General features: G+C 35.6%; 1 protein-coding gene and 1 long non-coding RNA gene across 8 annotated transcripts in view; one reads left to right on the top strand and one right to left on the bottom strand.

Annotated features, from left to right (window-relative positions):
• Positions 1-23,759, bottom strand: part of pum1 (pumilio RNA-binding family member 1) — a 507,081-nt gene that overhangs the window by 227,156 nt on the left and 256,166 nt on the right. The gene's annotated exons all lie outside the window — the stretch shown is intronic.
• Positions 11,592-23,077, top strand: LOC121303405. Its single transcript, XR_005947790.1, has 2 exons — positions 11,592-12,091; positions 22,706-23,077. It is a non-coding gene; the product is annotated as an uncharacterized LOC121303405 (long non-coding RNA).

Below are 23,759 nucleotides of genomic sequence, written 5' to 3'. Positions count from 1 at the left end.
AAAAGATCTGGTTCCAGCTGTTTTAAGACAACTTTTTGGAACAACTAAAAGTCTTGCATTTTCTGATCTCAAAGGATACAGAGTTAGTAGTTTTTGGAGATAGGATGGCACTTTCAGCAATTTAAAAATCAATTCGGTATCTCACTCGTAACCAATATAAGGACCTGAGTATTGGAGTAATGTGTTGAGACATGTGTATGAGAAAGCAGTCCGGCAGCTGCATTCTGAATAGGCTGAAACTTTCTAAGTTTGGTATTAAATTTCCTGGCATGGGATAGAAAAACGGTAGAAAGGGCTCCACTTTTTAAAAATAGCTATCAACAGCAGAACAGTATATAAGCACTCCTGAAAAAGCTAAAAGTATATAAAACAGATGTTACAGCCTTAGACTTGAAAAGTAAACAATGACATTTTTTCAAAGGTTTTATCAGCACTTAAGTATGTATTTGCCTTAATACCCTAGTGATAATCCTATAAGCCAGAGATACGCAAAAACGTATTATAATTTATGTAGAACAGACATATTTCAGCTGCAGTTTTTCATTATTATTTAACTTGGTACATGAACCTGGATTTAAGTTTAGTACCTTATTTGTAGCCTCATGGTAGACTTAGAAACAGGTTTTTTGTTTTAACTTCATAATAAAATATTTTTAAAGAGAAATTCAAGTTTACTCATCCCAGAATAGAATGTGTCAGCAGGAAAAAAAATGCGTGGGGTTGGGAATTCATAAAACACACATGGTTACATTTTGAACTCCAGCAAGATACCTTTTTGGCATTTAAAAAGTGTTTGCAATCACTATGAATGCAGTGCTCTATAATGTTTCATTTAAACATGCAATGCAAACTATTAAGCTGTTTTTTTTTTATATATTGCATATCATGTATTATGCATTTCTCTGTATTTAAAGTATTATGGATTTTCTTGTTGTTCCTGCATTTTGTAAAGTGCTTTGTGACGGTGGTCACTATGAAAGGCGCTGTATAAAATAAAGATTGATTGATTGATTGATTAAGCTTTTATAACCTGAGGTGAGGTAGTGGTATTGGTGGCCTCACGGTATGAGAATCCAAGCTAAGCCACTCTCTGTTAGTACTCTGGTGGAGGATTTTCTCAAAGTGACCACACCAAGAGGAGGTTGTGCACTTTGCGGGAAAGGAGTAAACATCGTATTTTCAGTGAAAAACTTACTTGAAGGTTGTTTTAAGTCACAGTTTTGGACGTGCTAGCAGTCCTTTCTTCTATATATCTATTCATCACCCAGCATTTACTACGTGGTACACATTTGAGATTATATTTTCTTCTCGGTGATGTATTTGAAGAGCACACTTAGATTTTATTCTGGCATTAATGTGAGACTGCTCTAAACACCACGACTTTGGAGTCATAAACCTATCATTAAACATCATTAAAATCGAACCATCTCTCAGTGCGGCCGCCAATCTCTTAAAACTGGTTCTTGAGCGTTTTACCCAGGAGACATTACAGTGACCCTAACTATGGTTGGCTTATAGACTGACAGAAATTATTACCTTAATAAAGTCTATTTTATAACATGTGCATGCATAAGCATCTTATATATCTTACACTGGAAGGTATGGCTGATTCTGTGTAAATGCTCCCTTGTGTGCTTCATTTGGCAGTCAGACACTTTGTGTGTGTCTCCTTTTGAAATGGATTAAAATGGATTTGCCCAGTAAGTAAATTGCAGATAATCTGAATTTACAAGCGACTTGAGCTTTTAAAACATCTGCCAAGGTGAGTTGATGCCGTGTCATGCTTGGTGGTTGAACAAGTCAGCTGCTCATCACCTATAAACATGTATTTGCAACTGATGTATTTAATCTTTAATTGCATGTCATAAACTGGATTACCATTTCCAAGGGTTGCACTTTCTATACCTTGGTTTGCACTCAAGCCAAGCTCCTGTGTTAAAATCTTAAACAAACATAGAGCTGTGGACTTTCTCTCTGCCTTTAAATACACAAATCCAGGCTCCTTCACCATTTATTTTAATTTATTTATGGCTTACTGTAATGCCTAAATACATATGGGTCATGTCAATCCATTGGGGAGGAGAAAGGGGGCACAGTGTTTGGTAGAACATCTCTCCGTATGTCTGGGAAAACTCCAAATGCTTTTATTGAAAGAATGCTTTCAATGCTGGCTTTCAACTCAGGGATGCTGCTAATGAAAACCAGGAAGATTCCTTGGAAGATGCAATATTTCCAACAATTGAAAAGACTGCTCAGTCTAAAGGCATACTATTATATCATCATGTAATTGAAAATGTATGTGGGCTTGTATATAGCAGCATGATCTCAGAAACAATATAAATTTGTAGTAAATTCAATGACAAGCATTTTGACAGAAAGGATTTCTTAATGTCTTCAGTGGTTCACATACTTGCATCGCCAAGGGATAAAGTGTGAAGGGTCTCTAAATGGTTCCATTAAGAGGCATGTGTGCCTGCTGACTTCGCATTTATCAAACAGTAACATCCCATAATACTGACATCAGCATGTAATTGCCTCCACGCCTCAGAGCTCACTCTTTATTTGAATGGTAAGACGTTCGTCTTTGCAATGTATAGTTTGTGGGTCGCTTCCAGCACTTGCTAGTCCATTCAATTCAGTGGGCTGAGATGCCAATTCATTACAGCGTGAATGCCCCTAGTTGCAGCAGGTCGCATAGGTGAGGTAGTAATGTTAATCAAGCAGGTTATAAAATCAGTCCATGGTAAAACACCAGCAGGGTTGAAAGAGAATTAAAGATCAGAAGTATTAAGATCTGCCACTGTTTAGTGTGTTGAAATAGACCCCATGATTGTTGATACTGCTAGATTGCCCCCCAGAACTTTGCTTCTAAAGTTGGTTAATGCAAAATGTTAATGGAGCATTTGAAGGACCTTTTGAAAACCATTAACGTAACATATTCCTAGTACCACCAGCTGCGTACGCTGGCCTTATACAATGTGTTTAGAATTCCCCCACCCCCCCACCCCCCCACAAAAATATAAATAAAAGCAAGAAAAAAATGTTTTAAGAATCAGAACTGACCTGTAACATTCTTTTCCTAATTACAATCAGCCCACTTCTGAACGATTGTGGTTACTGAAAAAAAAAAAAAAAAAAAAAAAAAAAAAAAAAAAACATTTGATGTTGTTGTACAGATGCTAGCAGTTAAAGTAAGTTTCTGACATTATGTTAATAAATCAAACATGTTTTGTTACCCAGGATTCATTTTTAAAACATAACCATGTATTATTATGCTGAATAATATTCAGAGAGAGAGAGAGAGAGAGAGAGAGAGAGAGAGAGAGAGAGAGAGAGAGAGAGAGAGAGAGAGAGAGAGAGAGAGAGAGACAGAGAGACAGAGAAATCTCTTTGCAGGTGGTTTTTACATACAACTCCTTTGATGTCTGAACAGTAAATGCATCTTCAGTTTCACTGCCTATTTATGACCTGGTATATCAGACATACTGTCATACCTTAATTTATTGGTTTTAAATTATTGAAATCTGATCTGCTTAATACACAGTTACGCATAGGAAATTCTTACCTGCCACATAAGCACAGCTGTTTTTTAACCAAATAAGGAAACCCTAGCTATTCTAAATAATGACAAAACATATAAAACCATTAAAGATATTAGTGTTTCTATTTATTTCATATGCTTCTCATTAAAAAAACAAAAACAAAAAACAAATAAAACAAATACAGATTTTGAAAATTTCCAGAAGAATGTGAACTCAGCAGCATGACACAGGGTTCTTGGAGGGGTAGGGTTAAATTTACTGGGTTCGTAGGGTTATCTGTCTGAAACATTGCTAAGCTCCATATTATGAAGTGATAGAAATACTCATAATGATGATTCCCAACTAGATTTAACGGTACAACACTAACACGATATTAAAAACGATAACCCAAATTCCACAAAGGATTCCAATGGAGCAGCTGTTCTCGATTATTTAAAATATATATATTTTTTAGAAAGTAATTTAAAAAATAGTGCGCTTTTCAGATATTCCTCTTGCGAATTCATATGAATATGTGACCACAGTATCGACAAAAGTTATGTGGTCATAGAGGAAGAAATGCTGAACTCTGGTAAACAAATCAAGTGTTCAAACACCAACATGAAATAAGATTTGCACTCCAGTGTCAGGTTTTCTATTTTGAATGAAAATACAGATGTGGCAGGATGAAAATAAAGGCCTGTTAGAGATCTGGGCAACAGCAGTCCATCTTTAGACTTGCTAGACAAAGCAGATTTTCAAGAAAAAGTTATGGTCTGTCAGGTCTATTTTGTCATAGAAAAACATTTAGGGAAAACAAACGTTTCTCGTATTGATAATTTGATTTTCTTTGCGTGTGTTTGTGGCTCAAAATATAATTTAAAATGTCATTTAAAATTATATTTTTTTCCCCCCATAACTGACTAACAGCTACCATTGGTCTTTAGGTGGAGTCTTAATACCTGTTGCAGAGGAAGTGAATCTATAGTGTTGTGACAAATAGAAGATGTAAGAAAATTGTAATGCAAGAATTTTACCTTAAAACTAGCTACCATAAAATAACAAAACAAACTGCATCGTCTGTGTGTCAGCCTCTGATTTCCCTGCGCTCTGTTCACTGGGGGGATCCTGTGACTTCTGTTCTCTATTATGTTACTGCTTTACTTGAGGGATTCTCTTATTTTGGATGCAAAGTCGTAGTTTGTGGGTAGAGCCTGGTTCAGCTTCTGAACTCCCGTTCTTCTGAAATCTGTCGCCTCCCCCAGGGTTAATCCTTGCCTATAGTCTTCATCAGCTGTGAATTTCATCAGCATGTATAGTCATGCTGCGGGAAAATTATTACTTTTTGTTCGTTGTATGGTACATTGTGAACCCATTATTCTGCCTACATTGCCAGTAAAAGACTGGATTAAACTCCTGGGGTGGATTATCACAATAAAGGTTTATTAATTTCAACCTCTAAAGAACAGTATGGTTCTTTCCCAAGAGCTGCAGCTGGTTATTTGTCTTCAGCGAACTCATTAACAGTGACTGATGTCCAACTATGTGGGTAAAAGGCAGGAATTCAGCTATGATGTTCGGATTATATATTGGAAAAGTACATAAAAAAGAATAAGCATTTATACCAAGGCTGTCTCCAAATATTGGAATTACCTTATAAGCACCTTGCTCTAAGCACCACCAAGTTAGGGCACTCATTTAGAAGTCTTGCTGTGTTCTTATTGAATTTGTAAGTGTTTGTCTCTGTCTAGATACATTTTTGTTATATTTGTAGGATCATTCCTATTCTTCTTTTATTATCATTCAGAGACTTGCAGCATCAAACTAAGCCAGGATTTTAATTGTTTTAGATTGTGTCTCTTGCATTCCTGTGTATAGATTTCTATCCATATGAACAAGGTCTGCTGTTTACCAATCTTACCCCATGGTTATAGTTTGCATTTGCCACAATCGTTTCCTATGCTTTACTACATCATGACGTTTATATAAACAGGCATCATTTTGATAAGTTATGAGCTTAATAAAGTGTATTTGTTTTACCCTGTCCAGCACTGCTGAAAAATAAATCTTTGGAAGCAAGAACAGGTCCTTACAAGGAATGAAGCAGTTCTGCTGATGACGTGGTGGTTTCCTATCACTGTGGAGATCTCAGCTCTCCCTTAGCAGAAATATGGAGCTGTGTAAATCTTGCTTTGCTGGGGAATTCAGCTATTTTCTTTTTAGCTTCGTGTTCATAAGGCAAGTGCAGTCTACAAACTTGAGCACCACAAAACACAGCTTTATACATAGTTGTATGTATCAAAATTTTTGATATATACTGTATCTATAATATACTTTAAATATACAGGTCCATATTCACAATTTTTTTTTTTTTTTAAAGCCTGTTTTGACTAATTAAATCACATTTGCAGTTTGCAGACCCTTTTCAATTGATTCCAGAGGTTTATTCATATTTTTCAAAGCCTTGTTTCACCTAAGATGCTGTATCTACACATTGATCAAAACATATTCCTTAAAACAGTCCTTAAAGTTCTGTGACTAGGGTCCATAGTTTAGCATATATCACAGATGTGTGTACAGTGTATTTTAGGTTCATATTTCAAAACATTTCAATTTATCTCTTCTAACAAGTTCCATCTAGCCATTAGCTCTCCGTTACTGTCCGTGGTTTGTGTTATCTTCAGTATCCAGTCTTGAAAGCACTGGCTGAAACAACTGGCTTACAATTGAAGTTTTGTGTGACCTATAATTGCAGCTCGTCAGATCTTCAAGCGTTTGTCTCAGACGAAACTCAGACTTCGCAAGTACTGGCACAGATGGCTTTAACTAATAGAAGGTAAGTAGTTTTGGCTCATGGTTTCATCATCATTATTATATGATGGATTTTAACATCAGTAATGCATAGGAAATGTACATGCAAACGGAGAAACAGGGGAAAAGGTGTAGCATCCATATGCAACAAACCAGGCTTCTACAAGCCCTTTATCTGTTTCCAGTCCTGTAATAAAGTAGCCCTTAGAATCTATTAATAAGAGATCTCAATAGTCAATAAATTAGCTACCTTAAAAAAGATAATGCCTAATGGGAGAAAATTACCACATTTTAATCTTGCTCTGGCAGATTAAAAAAAAAAAAAAAGTAATTACCATTTTCACAGATGAGAAATATGAGTTTATTAGCTGGGCTCGCTAACACTTCTGACAGAAGTTCAGCTGGGCTGGTAAATGTATGCCATAGCTACTGTAATAATACATACTCAAACTGTGTATTGCTTCAATAATGAATCAAGGCAAAACATCTGTAACATATACATATATACGTCTGTATACATGCATGTGTCAATTACAGACCCGCAGGCTTTGCATCAGCTGGAAAGAGTCTAAGACTTTCAATCTCAACAGCAGAACCTTCAGAAACTGCTCTTTATGGCCCCCTGTTGGTTCAAGAACATACTGGAAACTTCTGGAATTCTTACTGTACCATTAGTGCACCGTTCATCCCCTTTTTACATTTCTGTTTTGTGCCATGAGCTGTAACAGACCTTGACAGTGTCATTGATAAACTGCTTCAGGTCCAGTAGCAGCAGAAACATGGATATCTGTCTCACACGATTATCTTAAATCGTGTTTTAACTACCGTTAATTGCAACTATCTCCTTTTGTTAGAAGTTCGTTCTCTTTCATACAATCCTTTTCTTTATTTTCAGCCTGCTTTCAGCTTGCCGTGCCACTGTTCTCGAACACATTAAGGGGGACTGAATACAATTTTTTCGATGGCCAAATTACATTTATACATTTTCAAAAACATTTATGGCCTGTTTAATTACGTGGCATTTAACACCCAACATCCATTATCTCTTTTTGGGCAAATCAGTTGTCCACAGGAAGAGAGAGGAATGAATCATCTGGGTTGCAGTGTTGACTGATCCTGCTTATGACTGTCTGAAACACTATTATTGCTGATAGTACACTTACTTGTATAATTGTTCAGTAGAATCCATTACCAAGACTAAACAAAGTATGACATGATGTTCCAACCCTATCACACAGTAATATATTTTATTTATCACATGTAGATAGATATCGAGCCAAAATGTAGCTGTTATGCCTTTTAAGTTAGCGTTTATTTTTTTTTGCTCAGAATTTCTAGTATTATATTAGTGTATTTTTTATTTTTTTTAACAGCTAACAAATACTATAAGTGAAACAAGACTCTTTCAAAGATTCAAAGTGAAAAAAAAAAGGCTGGAAAACATTGACAGGCAAATGAAGTGACAGAGAAGTCTTGCTTATCTTTGAAGTGCTTGCAGCTACCTGACTCACCTGCTGCATGTTTCTATTTGATATATATATATATATATATATATATATATATATATATATATATATATATATATATATATATATATATATATATATTTGATTGGCATGCTTTCAGACAGTAACATGCTTTGACCCGCCAAAAAAAAAAAAATTAGGAGGTGCAAAAGAAACAGATTTCCTGAGAAATAAAGCATGGGAATATAGTATAGTATAGTACCAGATATCATATATATCATATATAGTATAATATAGTACCAGATATCATATTAAGTTCTTTAAAAAGTACACATTTTAGACCTATGTAGCTAATGAAAGTTCGAAACAGGGTGTGTGTGTGTGTGTATTTTTTATATATATATATATATATATATATATATATATATATATATATATATATATATATATATATAATTATTTTGTAAACTACAGCCACTTTAAGCAGTGAGTCTAGAAGTCCTAAGGAGGGGTCCCAGTGAAGACAATGAAATAAAGCAGGACAGGAGGCCACCACCATTGGTCATCAGACAGAACGTTAAACAACTAACAAACAGCCATAACTTAGAGTAATAACGTCATTTTCGCCAAGAGATTGATCTAGCTACTAAAAATGCTTTTTAGCATGATTCCATGTCATGCAAGATTGCTTTATACGAGGCCAGCAATGGTGTAAACATCATATAATCGCTTGTCCTGGTTAGCAGGCCAAAACTCATTAGAAACATTTCTGCCTTTTATTAGCCAACAGCACGCTACTGCTGCCACCACATTGCTGATGTGTACTTCGCAAAACTCACTCCTTTTACATGAGTAAGAAATCAATAAATATTTGTTGGGGTGGGCTAGGGCTTAAGAGTATTCCTGCAGTGAGTAATCTTCATGCATCATAAGAAGGAAATTCTGACAGAGATGGAACAAGCATGCATTTCAGAAGCTTTCATCCTAATGGAAGACAAACACTAAAATGAACCTCAACAGCTGACATTATGACTCTTGTCCTTTGGGGTCAAAGTCTAACTAAAAATTAAAACCTCTGAATATCTGGGTGTCAAATTGCTTCGCCCCCCCCCCCATACACTCAAGCTTTCAGTTAAGGCCTTATGAGGTTTTTGATACTATGCAGGCTCAGGTGTCACACTTGGTGATCCTAATGTTTGCATGGAAAAAATCTACATGGGATTTACTATGCATCAGGTTTACTGGTGCGTATGTCCACTTGGTGGTAATTAAGAACTGTGTAGAATATTTCATGACGGTAAGCATGGGGGAAAAAAACCATTTAATTGGGGTTTAAAATCTCAAACATGTTGCTGTGGCAAACAGTAAAGTGACACCATCGTGTCATTATGTTAGTCAAGGTTTAATGGTGTAAATGTACCTTTTAATGGAAGTCACCACACACCAATGTGACCTACTGTATGAGCAACCATCACTCAAGATCATTCAAAGTAATGAACCATTGAGAAATGTTCAATAAAATGTGTTATATATTGCTATAGCCCCTTTAAGGAGTAACTTGTATGTCTAGTGTATATTACTGTTACCTCTTGAAGAGACAATGGAACCTCGGAAGAATATTCAAAGAGAAATGGTTTTCTTCACAATAGCTGCTGCTGGTGAACCCACTGGCCCATTACTAACACAGAATCATGTCTGTGCAGCTTCTGAAGAAAATAAATGGAGAAACACACACAAACCCGTTCACTTGTTACGCAAAAAGGAGGCAAACTGAAGACTATTATCTAATAATGGCAAGGCAAATAAATTAATTTAAACTGTGTCCATGTGTAGTTATTCAATAAACGTCCCACAACAATTAACTACAGATGTGGAAATGAAAAACTAGCTTCTGGGTTAGTGAATTGCTAATTCAAAATGTGTTTACTTTTCTGCTGGTTCATTTTGTGATCCCTGTTATCTTCCTTTTCATATGTAAGTACCATACATACCTTATTGCAGTACCTGAAGGGCAATGTCTCTGGCAGCTTACCCTGCTTTGTCAATTCTTGTTTCCTGTTTATTTTTGTAGCAGTCATTCACAAGTTTCGACTGGGAACCCTGAACATGTTTGTACCTCGAACCCAGCCAATTATTTAGTTAGTAAATCATACCATAATAAATCTTGAGATCGTCAAGCCAGTTGCATCAAGTTACATATAAGGTGAAGATTTACATATTTTAATCAAGTCAATGCTTCACTCTGCTTCGGCAGTGTCAGTTTTGAAAAGGAGTAATAATTCTTTATTTTCGCTGAATTTATTTTGATTGTAAATTTAGTGCACCATGTATTCTTCCACAACATTTTTTTTTCATGTACAGTAGAACCTCAAAGTTATGAACACCGCACTTATAAACTGACCGTCCAACCAAACACGCTACTTCAAACCAAAAACTTCTGGCTAATATAAATTACATGACGATCATACACTAGGATATATGCCAGTTAGCTCTACCGGCTTATTATTGGTTGCCTTATTATTATTTCTTCAATTAAATGTGTAAACCTTTTTTTTTTTGTTTTGTTTTTAATACAGTACTCATGCATTACAACATTGTAAATAACGGGAGCTGAGAGTTAGATATCTCAGGTATGTGGACACCCTTCAGTGCCCATATGTTCACAGCTCTGGAGTTCTGCTGCTTTGCTGTGATCTGCTATTCAATATTCAGCAGTGGCGGGGCGTATATACCTATAGTTATTCTGGACTTATTTATTCTTTAGATACGGATCTTTAATGATCTAAACAGTGGTAGCCCAAAAACGCACAAACCGGCTGTATCACATATTTGTTTTAGACTAATTTTGCGGGTATTTTATGTTTATAGGGGTCCAGTAAATTAACTCCGGTGGAAAATACCAATAGGAATACTATATACAAAATACACAAAATCAACTACATTGAAATACTTGCATGAAAATATATATATATATATATATATATATATATATATATATATATATATTATAGAGGATATAGATATATATAGATATATATATATAGTCAATACTTAGAACAAAAAAAAAAAAAAAGAAAAAAAAAACCTTAATGTTTTGAAGTATACCGAAAGCAAAAATAGCAGAAGTGGTTCAGATGAGGCAGGATGCCACAAATACTGTTGCATTGAGGTACGTATTCGCGCTGACAATAAAAGAACATACCGAACAAATAAACGACACATTAAAACAAAGTGAACTGAGAGACAGCATTTATGCGGCTTGTACACACGCTTTAATAAAAAGCGCAGAATGACTGTACAGAGAGGTGTGTGTTGGTGACTTCGTGCGGACAGTACTGTCTGTCCATCAGCTAAAACACTGCCAAACGCAGACAATCTTAATCATAATTTGCAACTTCAAAGGCGTGGTCTTTTACCGAAGGGGTTATTTGTAATGCGTGTCTAATTCATAACAATACGCATCATTCTGTAATTTATTTATTTATTGATGTTTCAATTAAAAAGCATTTATTAACGATGCCATCCCTATTATAATATATGTACAATAAATCCGAAACATTCCCCAAATTTCCTTTTTTTTTTTTTTTTTAAGGATAAAAACCTAAAATGCAGAACCCTACTTATATTTAAAGTATTTTCAATCATATAATTGTAATTTTTTTTTATTTTTTTTTTTTTTACATTGTTTAAAAAATCACGGTAGTCTATATATATATATATATGACTTGGTAATGTCAAGTTGTTCCAAGTTGAATCCACGACAGGTTTTTTCTCCAACGCTTTGTGGTGTGGGCCCAGGGGGGTGGGACTAGCAGTCCTGCTTTTGCACGCTGCGCAGTAGACGAGATGGTTTTACAGGTTTGGATGCTGCAAACTTCCTAAGATTGTGACTAACTGCTTAGAGTTGGATGCTTTCCTGCACTAAACGTGGATTTATGTGGAAAATCCTCTGAAATGACCACAAACAGCTTGCTTATAAATAATACCTCTTATTAGAATTTTTTTTTTTTTTTTTTTTTTAAAAGGAAAAGAGTAATAAATATTACACTGAAATACTTCGCAGTGAAGTCTTTTGCTTAAAAATAGTTTTTGGAGCTTTCAAAAAAAAAAAAAAAAAAAGAAAAAAAAAAAAAAAAAAAACTGGTGGCTTTGCAAGAATTTTTTTCTTCTTTTTTTCCACCTTTTGGAAGTGTTGTGTAAACCGGCGTAGGAGGAGTTCGTTTAAAACCCGTCAAGAAACGGAATTTATTCATTCACGTTGCTACTGTGAACGGGGCTCGCAATATTGAGCAGGTAGGACTTATTGAACTGCAGTCATACTTTTTTTTTGAGGGAGATGCATTTAAAATATGAACAAAGCAGTGCAATGCGTAGCCTTAAGCCTGTTAGAATTATTTGTTTTATCTGTAAGTTTAGAGAATAGGGTTATCACGCAGTGCAGGTATAGTTCGAGCAATTTCATTCTTTATGATGGACTCGATTATCCTTATAGATATGTAAAATTTACAATTCATAATGATTCCAAATTGTAGAGAGTGAAGATAGCAACGTCATTTTTAAGTACTTTTTTTATATATATTCATTAATTTTAAGTTTTTTTTTTTTTTTTTAGAGTGTTCATTATGAACCAATTCATTAAACATTTTAACAGATTAGATAACAATATGGACATATAACGGGATAGACCAGAAATAAACCATATAGTTGTTTTATAGATTACAGAGTAAAGTAAAGCACTGTTTAATTTTAATAATAATTTGTTCAGTGTGAAGGTTTACAGAAGTGCGGTTGGAGGGATGTAGCATGCAGTCTTTCCTTTAGCGTCAGTACGTTGCTCTGTAGTCTACACAGTGCAGAACAAGTTGGCAAGACCGTTTGCATTACCCTATCAACACCAGCCTACTGTAGGCAGCTACAATATCGATATGCTGGTTTTAGGTTGCAGCTTGAAAGGCGTGGTCTTTTACCAAAGGGGTAATTTGTAATGCGAGTTCAATTCATAACGATACGCAGCGTTCTGTAATTAATTTATTTTTAGCACTTTGGACACATACATATTTAGTGTGAAACAAAAATGAATAGAAAAAAAGAAACCACTGTATTATCCAGATAGTCCATCCAGTGCATCCCGCATATTGACTAGACATATTGTCTGTTGCTACGCTACAGTTAGTAATGTTTGTACAGCTACTTTGTTTGAAACTTATAGGCCTACTGTAAACATTAGTGTACAAGCACAGCGACGGCTTCCCATACCGTGTTACAAAATGAGATTTGGAGATCTTGTTCTGTCATTCTGCAGCGTTACCCACCTGCTAAAAAGCCAATCTGAATTTTGTGATGTATTATAAAACAACGGCTATTTAACCATTTAATTGGGTGCATGTTTGCGAATTGCTCTGAAACTTGTTAGTAGCATGTGAGTATTTATTTAAACGGTTTATATGATATTTGCGCCACATTGGTGTTTTATCGTATGTATGTATATTACAAAATACTAATGAAAAGTATTACATAGTTTTTATTTATTACTGTAAGGAAGAAAGGAAGCGCATGACAGTATTGTATAATGTTGTTATGGTAACTCTTACAGTCACACGTTGAACCGTCATCTGATTATGGTGTGACATCATAATTCATACACACCACCAGAAGCGCTACAGGGGCGATGTGACAGGTTTGAAAACTGCCAGTTCTGTACAACTGTTAACATTTGCTATTGACAAGACTGGTACATATTCGTCAACATGATGTGGAAATTATGAGTGTCTTCTCTGATTGTATTTCAACACATATGGCAATAAATCATACATACCCAAGTCCTATTTATTTCGTGTCTCTCTGGTGCCGCTCCCGCATAGTCTCTAGGTTCTATTTATTTTTACGCATCGATGCAGTTCCCCTTGCCGCACCTCGTCTGGTGCGTAGCAGTCTTCAGAAATGCTTCTTTGATTTAGTACCGTTTTGATTTAAAGCACTGTTTAAGTGGGTATTCCTATGTGCAATGTTGTAAACCGTAACACGTGTAGCGAAAAACAAACAAACAAACAAAAAAACGTTAAGATTTATTCCAATTTCAGTTACAATAAAAACTAGTCTTGTTAGGACAAAATGTTTTTTTTTTTATGTTTGACAAAAACGAAAAAAAAAAAGAAAGAAACGTTTATTTGTCTTTATTATATTGGCCCAGTTTGTTAGCTTTTGTCTGGGGAAATCATTTTAGTAATTATTGTAATAAGCTTTATAATAATAAGCTGTAACTTCATCCCTTTTCCCTGTTAAACTGTAAGTGAATTGGGCCGGCAGTGTCAGAAAATCATTCCAACAAGGCAGATTTCTTTGTTATTTTTTATTATTATTTAAAAGACTATTAAATAAATGAAATGGAAGTCAGTTTACAAATGTTTATATTTACACTCAAGGCTACTAAAATTAACTGCTATGTTGTGACTGTGTGTTATTCAGTTTGGTTATTCACCCGTGGGCATTTGTATTTTGTATAAATGGAAAGTGGAGAACATAAAGGTTGATATTTAGGCTGCTTTTATCCAAGATTATGTTTTGGCACTGGCATATTAAAATAATGTCCATGCTAGCAATAGCAGTCAGTCCGGAAGCATACAGGGAGGCATGTTATACTTGTTAAAATATATTTTCTTAGATACAATTTATATACAATTTAACCTTGTAAGTATGCAGCTGATGTCCAGGATACTACAAAAAAATGCTCTGTACTGCTTAGCTGAGGTGGATTTTTACACAGCCTTGTGAGCTGCTGATAATATCATTGCTTTTCTGTAAAGGCTTCTTAAAAGAAATGGGAAATCAAAAACAAATCTGCTGCAAGTCAAAATTTGCTCCATTGTGACTACTGGAAGCAAGGGTCCAAACGGCATTGGTTAAGACTAGTGAGTGAAAAAAAAAATTGTAATAATACAGAACAACATTGCGAGGTTACTTGTGTAACCCAGTTGTCCAAAAAACTCAGGTATGAATTTTCCTAGGCTCTCGTTATCAAGAAAATGTTCTTTACCACCTTCCCATGGGCACTTTCAGGTCAGCTGTGCCGCTGTTTGGAATATGTCTGCACCCCTCTGGAGAGTTTGGAAAGCTAGATAAGGTTATCTGCGTTCTTGGATGAAGTAGACTGATTATTGTCCCAGAGTGAACCACATTAGCCTTGAATTGTGCAATTCTGGGAAGAGGATCTGGTTGCCAACCAAGAAACCCAAAGCTATGGCAGGGAGCTTGTAGAGAAATGTATCCGATTTCCAGAGGATTTGAGTTACGTCAATTGTGGTATGCAGCAGCTTTCAAGCAACATCGTAGTGTAGAACTGAGCTAGTCTCTTGTGGTGTAAGAGTGTCTTCTTGTGTTCTTTGGTTGAGACAGGGCCATACAAACATATCATAATTCATTAAAAGAAGAACATGATACACATATTTTGTTTTAAAGTTTTACAACAGATGATTTTTTTGGCAGGCGGCTAGATTGAAAAATGACATTTCTGGAAAACTCTGAAGGTTTCATGTCAGATGATATTTGACAATATGGCCTTCACAGATGTATTGCTTGTCGACAGTATTGCACTTGAATCTCGGCTAGGTCAGCTGGCTTTAACATGGATTGTCTGAGGGGAAAACGAGCTGACATTAATATGTGATATAGATCTGATATTTAACTAAAGCCAGTGTATTTTGTGCAGTTGTTTGTGAAATTCATTTGTCAATGTCATGTTAACTGAACATTGTTATTTTGCTGAACACAATGTGTGAATTGTTCAGCGGTTGGAATGGGTTTATAATATTTTTGCTCAACTTGAATAAGCATGTTTTATGGCACCAGTAGACCAGTGGGGTAATAGTATTGTAATCCACCATACACTTTTACAACGGCATTTCCCAATATTGGTCATAAATAATAATAATAATAATAATAATAATAATAATAATAATAATAATAATAATAATAATAATAATGTACAGTTCTCTGTAGGAGTAAAACGAAACAATGTCTTTCAGGACACATCTTGTAGAACATGTTTTTAGTGTACGGTTTATTTAGGAAAGAAAGAAAAACCCCTTTTGTTCTTAAAGTGAAAAGTAAGAGCGGAAACCAGATGAATTTGGTGCTGCTCGGAGGATTTGCATTTATAAATAAAACAGCATGACATGTGAACGTGGATACAGCAAGTATACATGTAAACATGAAGTTTATATTTAGCAGATGCTTCTCATTTCAGCTTGTTTTTTTGTACTGAAAAAATTACTTGAACTATATAACAAACACTTCATCATTAAAATGGCCTTTGATAATTTCTTCATGTGTGTTATTGTTTGAAAAGTGAGTTTTCTTTTAAAGGAGAAAAATAAATCTTAGCTTGACATACACTTTGCCAAGCTTTTAAATGTTACATAGCGGTTTAGGATTGCCAAGGGTAACCTTACAGCTCAGATTCCTAAGAGTGAAAACAAGGATATTTAATGGAAACCAGGGGAAAGGTTTTATGTTGTTTTTTTTTAATAATATTTTATATTTACTGGGAAGGCTGTTCCCAGTAAATACCTCTTCACCTCATCCTCACATTATTTTTGCTTGTAAAAACATTGAGGAATTTACATATACAGCCCTTTAATTTGGAGACATCCAGCTGTCTATTCTCTTCAGTCATCATAATAGAGGGGCATCGCTGTTATTTTAATCATCCCCATGAGGGAAGCTTAGAGCGTATGAATTTGTCATTCTGCCAGCTCTACTTCAACTGTTAATATTTCAAAACACATTTCAGATGCAGACTGTATATTTTCAAGGTTATGGAAATGTAGTGGCACCCTTCACTTTGATCTGTGACCTAGGATGGTCATGTTGGCTTCCGATTGATAAAGAGCTAACGTTCTGAGATACTGCCTTCATACTCGTTATACGACTCTATTGTATGATTCTGTAGCACAAGTTAAATCGTGGGTATTGTACAAGAAAACAAATAGTCTTGTTGTGGCAGTCATTTTACAAAGCTCCCACTTCTGCACCGCTAAAGATATCTTTCAGTCTGTCTAAATATTGAACAGGAAAATGTGTATGGTGAGTGAAAGATACCTTCTTGCAAATCAAGGCGCTGTACTCTTTGGACAATAATGGTGCCACAGTCCTTATTAAGGTGGATAGGTTTTTAATCTATAAATAGCTGGAAAGAGACCATAGAAAGAAGTTGAAATAAGTAAAAGCAAAAACAGCAACTCGTTTTCTTTAGGAAAGCTACTCGATAAGTACAATTGTAGAATCTGTGATTTACTAGATTTGAATGGTCGACTGTCAACAGCTTTCTGTAATGCATTTACTAGCTCCACAGGGAGTGGAATTCTGCGTGCGTAATTTAAGCATCCAATTGCATAGCAGTTCCATTCCAGGTTTTACTATAAGCCTTCATGGTAAAGTGGTCTGCATAGAAGATGAGTTGAATTATGTTGAGGTGTGTTTAATTAATCTCACAGTAAAAAATGGAATCAAAGTAGTAGGTTTTACCTTTGAGCGGACACAGTGGAATTAGATGTGCATTATAGGTTAATCAAAAAATTAATAAAGAACAGACACAGTGGGACTTCTGCACGACCAGTGGTACACCAGTGCAAGTCATATGAGAAATAATTGTAATTCAGCGTGTTTAGTAGTTATTTAACAAGTTAACATTTCTTTGCCTGGGGCTTTCAAAACCCTGAACCCCACTGTGCTCAATTAGTCTGTGGAATTTTTTTTTTTACTGTACGTTTTTTTTTTTTTTTTGTTGAACATAAAGGGCTGGTTTCACAAACCCAGGTTTGCGCTAATCCTGCACTACCGTAATGTTATTTTAGGTGGATTAGTGCAAGTGTCTGTGAAACCAGCCGACAGAGTCCTTGTAGGTCAGAAGCATACACCAGTGCAAGAGTTTGCAGTTCATTATTTGATGAGCCTGAGTAGTGGGTTTGATGTGATGATACCTTTTGACGTGTGATTTAAAAGGCTGACACTTTATATGAGAAAAGCACACCCATATTGCTAAAATATTAGGAAAAGAGAGATGAAGAGCTTGGAAAGAAAAGGGTTTTATGCTACATTATTTGGCCTTTGAGGCCTCGCCTTTTGAGGTACCTCTGCCCATGAATTAGTTTGCAGGGAAGTGGAGTGGCTGACCATAGGGGAGCCATGGGCAGGGGCAGAATAACTGCCCTCCCAGTTAGGCGAAGCCAAAAAGAAGTAGGCGAACTCTGGCGCACAGCAGGGGGCTTAATGGTAAGATATAAATCGTTTCCTTGACGACCATTAGACATATTGTTTATCGAGGGGCAAATAAGGAACCAGCTGTTTGATTGATGGTTTAGTCTGATGTTGGGAGCGCCTAACGTGTGCTTGGTATTTACATGATTTGAAGTAAGGTTAACATGAGTTCCCTGCCAGAATCATTGCTTTGCTTAATTAAATGATATAATGATATATTTTGATACAAGGTCACGAAGGGCAAGGCAATGTAGCCTTTGTTGGGTGTGAAAATTCAGGGGCACCAAGGCAGTTCTAAGGGGCAGAAAGGCAAAACATAAATCCAACCCAACTTTGCCAAGGCGATTTCTTATCATTCTAAAACAACAACAAATAAATACAGACAGTTCAGCTGGACATAACATGGTGTCCGCTGGTGAACGTTTAATCAATGCATTTTTAAATGTTAAAAGTAGTTCTCTTTCAGAAATTGAGATTTTCATGGAGAATTGGATATTACTATTACACAGCACTGGTTCTGATTCATGAAAATTGTGAAATCCATGCTCACTGTGAAAAAATACAGCCTTGGCAACAGCACAGATAAGCAATGTCAGTGAAAGGAAAGTTCAATTTTCAGGAAAACTGGCTGAAGGTTTACCCATGGCTGGAGTTTAATAACGATGTTAGTTGTCTGGTTTGCAGTGTCTGCGCAACTGTAGTCTGCAAACCACTGTTTCACAGTTCTTGAACTTTACAGTTGCAAAGGATTTGCAGTTTTGTTATGGTGCATTGCTGGACACAAAAAAAAAGTCTGCTGTTTTTAAGCATACACATTCTAGCCCCTTTCGTGAAAGCACACGTTTTACTAGTTAAAAAGCTGAACTACGTAAAGTAATGAGAATGTATTGCACAAAAATAAACGAAAACAGAAATCGATGCACTTCTCAAGATTGTGTTTCTTTCACTAGTATGTTGTTTCTCCTGCTTGTTTTCTAACGCAATGAGCAGCTGCTTGTCATAGCTACTTGCTCGGTTTTCTTTTCTTTATTGGGTGTAATAATTAGAGCAAAACTAATAATTATCTACCTATTGTGTGTTTATTTTTAGCGTTGTTGTTTTGGGGGGAATAACATTGAATTACAAAACAGCAACGGTCATTGAAATGTCTGTATAAATTAGCACTGTACACTGAAGACATGAAAGGGGTTAGAATGTGTATTGCACCGTTGCATTTTAAAGCATTGCAATTTTAAGCCCGTTCTGTCGCAATTAATACTGTTACTGTTAAGAAAATGCTGTTAATAAGCTGCAGTTAAAACTTGTCAATTTCTAAGAGATTTTCAGAAAGAGAAAAATAACATTTTTCAACATGGTGCAATTTGAAATGATACCGACAGATAGATGTGGTCTTTAGGTGATTGTTTCACTGTGTTTTTAAGTCCCCTTCTTTACACAGATGTATACATTATTAATAAATAAAAAAGAGCACAAAGGAGGCAATTTATTCTTCTAATTATTTTATGAGGTTGCATCTGTCGTACAGGTGGAAGAGTCGTTCAGTTCAAATGTGACACTGTACCTGTGTTGTACGCTTGAGTGAGATACAATAGTTACAAAAAAAAAAAAAAAAACAGGTGCAACCACTTAAGTTTTTTTGTATCTCTTTTTTTTATTGTTCGATTTCTGGAAATCATTACTGAAGTCCTGAAGTTTTATGTGGTTTCTTTGACTACATAAAAGAAATAGTTGTATAGAACGATGAATGCTTCACCATAAAAAAAAAAGTAACTGGCATTTGAAGTAAAGATGTTCTCATGTTGAGTCTTTGCAAAGTGGTCCTTTTGTCTAAAATGTGTATCCCCATAGGGCCCAAAGTACCATTTGTTTGCAATCTTTACAATACTTACTGTTTCAAAAGGCTTCATTTGTGCTCCAGTTATGTTGAAAAACATAACCCCCAAAAAAAACATTCTATCAGTCAGGCAGGTATAGATTCAGACACTTGAAAGTGTTCCTTTTATAATTTAAGGGTAAAAATGTAATTGTTTAATGTTCTTATAAATTAATGCAGAATTAATACAGAAAAAAGGGTAAAGCTTATGTGGTATAGTCTTTCATTGATATGCGATTTAGACATTTATTGAAATTCTGTTGCATGTTAATAAACTGTCATAGATATAAATCTGGCTTATTGCAAATTATTACAATAACTAGTGTGTTTCATTGCAGTCTCTCCACATCTTAAATATGTATCAGAACAGGAAACTAATTAAACATGTTAAACTTGCATATAGAATATTAGCTTACAATTGGATAAAACACAACACCCTGTTGCATAGCTATGGACTGCTCATTAACATTTAATTAAACTGAAAAACAGGTCGAATTAATAAGAATTCATGGTTAATGGTTCCCAATATACAGTAGCACAAAGCAGCCTGAAGAAAGCATTCAAAGATGTGTGGAAAGGTAGTTGGACTCTAAAGGAGCAAGCTTAGGTATACGCGCTGAATGTTGCTTTGGTTTTATGCTGCTGGTAAATTAAAATCCTCATTACAGCAGTGTAATTTATTATGGTTTGTAATGGCCAACAAGGTTGTAAAGTAAAGAGCATACCTGAACATAGTAGTCTCTGCTGACTGAAGGTTAAATGCTGACTTGGCCTGAGTTGCCAGTAGCAACCTCTAGCTTATATTATAGTTATCAGATATAAATGATTGACTGCTGTTAGGGTTTGCTTCCTTAAAAAATAAAAAAAAAATGCACCAGATTTAGTACTCTTAATTGCAGCTGTACAGGATTTGGGTAATGCTGTGTTTAGAATTGTTTATTTGTGTGGGGAGGTCTTGTTGAATTGAAATAAACCTGGGCTAATTTAACAAGGCTAGGCAAAGGCTGATAATTAAGTTAAGATGTCAGTAGTCTGTTCTGGTGCACGTGATTCCATTTTTTTAAAGATGTGGTGTAGTTTGCCTGTCTTTGTTGTGATTTTCTTCTTGCCACTGAACAAAGAGATCTGGAACCCTCAAAAACACTGGCCATTGCTTTACCACTTAAATTAACATCTTGACATTGTTAACTTGTTACATTGCTACCAAGATTGTTCAGTGGAATGCACAGAATTTGCAATATTTGTCATACAATGTGGCCTCCAAGATACCGCAGTATAATGTTTTGTCTATTTGCACTATCAAATAAAGATGTTATTTACTCTGATATGTTGACAAATATGCATAGTTTTAGTGGAGAAAAAGTACGAAGATTCACTTAGTGCTGTGGAATACGTCTACTTAATACTTTGAAAAACATAGCGCTAGATTCTTAAAGCTGTACTCCAAGTTGTCATTCAAATATGTTTTAAACACACAACCAAAAATAACCAACTGAGACATTTAAATTAGGGGCTTTTTTAGAGCAGCCCGAAGTTGTTCCCTATTACCTCTGTATTACTGTAATCGAAGTACTTCGCTTTCAAAATAGATGATGCTGATGATTATTTGGTGCATTGAGAATGTAGCCCAGTATCTTCAGAGCTGGAAGAATGCTGCCGTTTCCTTATTTTATTCAAGCGGGGTGGTTTGCTGTATGATTTAAATACAATTCCTTTAAAGATGATGTAATACCTACCTGTTTTATTTTGTTCTTTCGTTGTAATTCTGGTTCTTTTCGTTCTCTGGCTGCAGGCAGGCACAGTTGGCAATACAAGCTTCCACCCTGAACTGAACATCCTAACTGTCCACGTAGATCTGTTATGAGCCATCTTCACCACCTGCCTTCTCACTCTTTGCATGAACGAGTTCGGAGTTGATGCATTGCTGGCAGGTTGCAGACGCTCTTGCCATGAATTCATTGCAAGCCAGTACAGCTGCTGGTTGCAGTCCTTCAGAACCACTAATGCATGCTAATTAAACAAAGAGAATGATATCATTGTTAAGATGTGATTACTGGTAGACAGACCCTTGTTTTACCTGCAGTTCTGGGAAGTATAAGCCCCACAGAACAAAACGTATACATTGTGGGGGTTTTGCTGCAACAGTCTAAAGTAAAAGCCTATGCTTTTAGTGTGATGTGGATATGTTGGATGCATAGCCTGAGTGTTTAGATTAATAACCACGAGGGTGGAAAGTGCAATTTAACACTCGAGAGCTGCTACTCTGCCCATGAGCCATACACTGGCACTGACTATACCATAATGAGGATCTTTTTTTAGCTCCATTAGCTTATTTAACTACAGAGAATTCACACCAAAATGAAGACTTACTGTCACAAACACCTTCAGCCACTGTGTTGCAGTAACATAATGAACTAGTCTAACGCACAGCGGTGTGGTACCTTTTCATTTGTGACCTCATACAAAATGTAAGTTATAAAATGAAGTGTGTTTTTTTTTTTTTTTATATTTGAACTGTTTTGTTGTGGGAGCAGCAAAGTGCCCGGCTATAGTCAGCGCTTGTGCTACAAAACCGTGTAAACGCTTCGCTGTTACAAACTGCCAAACTGCATCTTAAAAGTGTTACTTTCAAGCTGCAAACGGAAACGCTATTGGAGTTCCCGAAAGAAGCCAGAATTCCGAAATAATAAAGAAAAGAAAAAAAAGAAAGAAAATACCTTTTACAGCTTTTGGTATCAGTTGTGTTGATTGTGATTGATTGTTTTTATTTCTTCTGGCAGGAGCTGGTGCTGATAAATGCATCACCGCTTGTAGCAAGCCTTGCGTCACAAGCAGATGGGTCTCTTCCAAAGAAACGGGATCTTCATGGGTTGAGTGTGGCAGAACCATGTTATTGAGCGCTCAGTCTTCTCTGGTCTGTGCATCAGGACCTGTGTAAGGCATGTTTAGACTTGCGCTTGTAGGCAGGCTTGGTGAACAGTGAGCAGACACCTGCACTGTGGAAGGGACTACTCCAATCAGCCTGCTTTTGGACCACAGAGCTGGGCAGTTACTATGCAGTTTGGACTATTTGTAGTGGTGATTTCCTTCAGCTTAATGGATTATACAGGCAGCCTCAAGGTCTCAAAGGGAAGGAGGCAGAGACGAAGTAAGTATATACTATACGTGATTGCTTTAAATATGCAAATATGATCTAATTTTTTTAAAGCAAATACAATATTAGCTACAAGTCAATCCAATCTCATTAATATATATATACATATATATATATATATATATATATATATATATATATATATATATATATATATATATATATATATATATATATATATATATATATATATATATATATATATATATATATATATATATATATATATATATATATATATATATATATATATATATATGGCTTCATACTGGTAATGCACGCATATTTTTGCTCTAATTTCTGCTTTTTAGTAAAAAATAACAAATAAATAAAGGATGTTATGTAGTTGGTCTGTCAAGGCTATCATTTAATAGAACAATTAAAACATGTTTAGGGATTTGGCTAAATAGTATATAGTCATTTATTTGGTTTAACAGGGTGATGTACAAAAGAGAATTAAAATGATAAAATATGCACCTATAAAGGCATCGTGCTTCAATATTTTAAATGAATGCATGTAATACATTGCATTAAACACAGGTCTTTAACACTGCAAGCAGGGATGCCTTCCACATTACTGTGCAGTGAGGCGCCTCATCTTCAGTTCTGATACATCACAATTACCTGCCAGTGGGCTTAACTTTACCTACAGAATCTATCTGGTAGGGGCTGTGCTGCCA

This window comes from Polyodon spathula, chromosome 32, assembly GCF_017654505.1.
Source record: "Polyodon spathula isolate WHYD16114869_AA chromosome 32, ASM1765450v1, whole genome shotgun sequence".
Taxonomy (NCBI): Eukaryota; Metazoa; Chordata; class Actinopteri; order Acipenseriformes; family Polyodontidae; genus Polyodon; species Polyodon spathula.
Note: the sequence above shows the minus strand (reverse complement) of the source record. Positions and strands in the feature narration are given on the sequence as shown.